The sequence below is a fragment of the Hipposideros armiger genome, unplaced genomic scaffold, assembly GCF_001890085.2.
Source record: "Hipposideros armiger isolate ML-2016 unplaced genomic scaffold, ASM189008v1 scaffold_163, whole genome shotgun sequence".
Taxonomy (NCBI): domain Eukaryota; kingdom Metazoa; phylum Chordata; class Mammalia; order Chiroptera; family Hipposideridae; genus Hipposideros; species Hipposideros armiger.
This window is the reverse complement of record NW_017731513.1, coordinates 1,019,072-1,022,906: the sequence shown is the minus strand read 5'-3', so window position 1 is coordinate 1,022,906 and position 3,835 is coordinate 1,019,072. Positions and strand designations below refer to the sequence as shown.

The 3,835-nt window shown below is 47.7% G+C and overlaps 1 pseudogene; it reads left to right on the top strand.

The window, feature by feature from the left end:
- The first annotated feature begins 1,211 nt into the window (after positions 1–1,211).
- Positions 1,212–3,320, top strand: LOC109387578 (thymocyte nuclear protein 1-like; annotated as a pseudogene).
- The last annotated feature ends 515 nt before the right edge of the window (positions 3,321–3,835 follow it).

Genomic DNA, 3,835 nt, shown 5'->3' with positions numbered 1-3,835 from the left:
TTTTGACAAATGCACAGAGTCCTGTGGCTGTCACCACAATCGAGATACAGAACAGCTGCGTCACCCCCCAAATTCCTTCAGGCTGCCAATTTAGCATCACCCTCTCCCTCCGCACATAACCTCTGGCAACCTCTGATCTGTTTGTTGTTCCTATAGTTTTGCTTTTTCCAGAATGTCCTTTAAATGCAGTCACTCACGTACCGTTGATTCTTTTGTCAGTATCTCCAACATCTCAAGGAGATCTCTGCTCTTTTTAAAAAAGGAAAGAATAAATCGAAGCTGCCAGGGGTAGTAGACTTGTTATAGTGACATTTAGTTACATGGGGCATTGAGCTGAGGCTGCTTCTGACCCAGGAAGGGGCGCCAAGTTTGTGAAGGGAGACCCGTTTCCTATTGGTGTCTGGTTGAGCTGATGGTAGACACAGTACTTGATGAATGAATGGTCTTTGAAACTTTCAAATGTGAGTGAGAGAGGGCTCATTTGTAGAGGAAAGAGGTGGCAGATACGCCTTTCGTGGTGGGTTTCCAGGACCTGCAGACCTTCGGCAGACCCTCGGTGAAACCTAGGCTCTGGGTGGAGGGGAACTCTGCACCAGGGGCATGTGGCAAGCTGCACTCCCTTCTGAGAACCTTGAAACCAGTATGGTTAAAAGCCTCACAGTTTTTCCTTAACATCAAGCTGTTTCTTCCCACAGAATGGCTCTCTCCTGTTCTCTGTCTAACCCTCTGCTTTGTTGAGGGATCAGAAAGTCATGGCCTTGAAGTGTCCTCAGGGCCTCGTGTGGGCCAGCCGGAGTCAATGCCCGGGCTCGAAATAGCTCAGGGCTGCATTTATTTGGTAAATGCTTTTGGATAATGATGATATCGATTTTTTATTTTTTATTTCAGGTTTTGGTCATTCCAAAAATCTGCAAAGTACCCTTTCAGTGTAACCACAGCTAAGTAAGCTCTCTGGGGTCAGAAAGCATATTGTGATGGCTAAATCTTACTGTTCTATTGTGCTGTTATCTTAGAGTTGGAAATATTTTACTAAATTTCATTTAACAACGTCTCTGAATCCATTAATATTAAGAGATTGCAAATACATATAAATTGCTTAAATACATATAGTAAGATAATATCTTAAAATACTACTGTTTGTGTGTTACGTTCCCCCATTTATTATGCATGACCTTTCTTCCACATGAATTCAAGGAGTAATCAAAGTGATTATGCTGAGTGAGTGAAAAAAGTTAGGAAAAAGTACATACTGTATAATACAATGCATATAAGGCTTTAGAAAATGCAAACTTCCCTATAGTAACAAAAGGCAGATCAGTCCTGGCTTGGGGACTTGAGGGGCTTAAAGGGCCAGGAGGGAGACATTACCAGGGGCCATGGGGAGATTGGGGCGCTGGTTGCGCTCAGTATCCTGATTGTGGTCATGGTTTTACCATTGTATACATACGTCCGAACACATCAAAATGCACACGTTAAAGATGGGTAGCTTATGGCGTGTAAATTGTCCTTCCTTAAAGCTATTTAAAAAGGAATGAGTGAACAGAACTTGATGGAGTAACGAGTAAGGTCTGCATTCCTTCAACCAGAGCAGACAGCTGCCTACCCTGCCTGCTCAGAACATCACCTTGAGAACAGAGTTGTCACCTGTCCTTGGAGTAGAGGAAGCTACAGGGCCAAGAGGTAAAGTGGCTCACGAAGGACCACCTCTGCCGCATCCCCCTCAAGCCGCATGCTGGGCACCGCTCACGGGGAGTGCCTCAGAGAAGCGAGGTTTCTGGCTGTGAGCCGTTCTGTCTTCACAGAAGCAGTGCCAAGCCTCAGCTGAGCAGCCAGTAGACAAGTGTCCCGTTGACCCGCTGTGGGAGAACACGTATTATCATCTAAATTAGGGCTTTGTGCTTGGCCCCTGCAGCTAAATTAATAAGTCAGCATTTGTCACTCACTCTCCTGTTTGTACTGTTTTCTCTGAATTGGTTAATGAGCATCTGTCATTGGGCCTTGAAGAGAAAACGGTTTCCGAGTTACACTTTGTGTTTTTAGGACCTTGTCCCCCTGTGGGTCGCGAACCTTCTGTACAGCTGTTTGAGGCTGTTGCGACACCACTTAGCTTAACAGGTTTGGAGTTCAAAACCCTTTAACCACCACCGCCCCCCTGGCTTCTCACACTCCCTCTGGCCTCCCCTACACCTCAGGAAACCGAGTTGTTTCCCGTGATGAAGGTCATGGGCTGCTCAGAGATGCCAGGAGAGGACTGAGGCTGCCAGCTCCTGCACAGTGCCATCCCCTGGGGTCGGTTTTCCTACCCAGACATTAGATGTTTGGGAGGCAGAAGCCCTCTCAGATACCGGAGTTTGCTTTACTGATAAGCAAATCCTCATTTCAATTATTCAATATTTCAATACCGCCCCTCCCCGCATTGAGCAGTCTCTCCTTCCACGTGTAAATGGTAAAACTGCAGTGCTTAGAACATTGTTCAAGTGATGTCTCAAAAAATCATTTACTGCTCTTGTCTTTAAAGTGCTGCCGGGAGGCTGCACACGGCCTTGGAAAGTGTGCTGGGTGGTGTCTGCAGGGTGGTTTCTGGCGGGCACGTACAGAGTTGCCTCCGGTATCTCTCGGTAGATTCCAGAATCTTCTGCTCTTCAGCTCCGTGCAGGGAGACTGTGCTGGGACCCAGGAAAAGGCTGGCTGGGGCTGCTGAGCGAGACAGGAAGGGGGCAGCAGGAAAACGTACCGAGGCTAGGAACTCAGGTGAAGCATCAGCTAACGTGGAGAGCTCCAGCCCTCAGAAGACGTCAGCCTCTAAAAACTGTGGGAAGAATCTAAGCATCTACTGGCTGAGGAAGACAGAGCCGGAAAGCCAACTAGAGAAAGGTGTAGATGCGAAGGTCAGCATGGAGGACCTCAAAGCGCGGCCCAAGCAGAGAGCATGCCAGGATGGTATTTGCAGCTATTAGGCCTGGAACGTCCTTAGAGCCATGAAGCTGGAGAAAGAAGCCTTCTTCTACCAGAGCAGCTGCAAAGAGCCAGCCATCGTAGGGCTTGTGGAGACCATGAAGCAGGCTCGCCCAGCCCACACTCAGCTTGCAAAACACCGATCCCTATTATGATCCGCCCAGCAAAGAAGACAACCCTAAATGGTCCATGGTGGGTGTACAGTTTGTTTGGATGAGGAAGCATCTCGTGCCCCTGGCTGAGCTCAAAACCCCTCACCAAGCTCGCCAAGCCACTGGAGGCCCTTTAAACAAATATGGCGCTTGTCACTCACCAGAGACTCTCAGCTCAGCCCCTGACCCAAGAGGAGTTTGATTTTGTTTTGAGCCTGGAGGAAAAGGAGACGAGTTCACTGAGACCCTCGCTGGAACGGGCAAGAGATTGCTCCAAAGAAGTGACGCTTCTATGAAGACACAAGGAGGTGTGAGGAGGCTTGCTTGCTATAATCATCTGGGGTTGTGTGCACAGGGAGGGTTTGTGTACTTTTCTCAATAAAACGCTGATAGCAAAAAAAAAAAAATCATGTACTGGTTAAACATTCTGTCATCTCTAAGGAATTAATCATGGAGGGCTTGGCGCGAAATCACACTATCAGCCTCTTCCTAACAACGGGTGAAAAAAGGTACAGCCTGTGCAGTCTTTTATAGAAACAGGGTTTAAATAATTAAAATAAACCTTGATCGTCTTTTCTTTCTAGAAGAGATCAAGAGTGTGCTCATCTGTACAGATCTGCCCAAAACCAAACAGACATCAAGATCAGTCAAGCTTCACCAGCATCTGAGCTGCCCGTGTGGATTCCAGCCCCTTCCTCCCGCCTGGAAAACGAGGCGACCCCATGCCT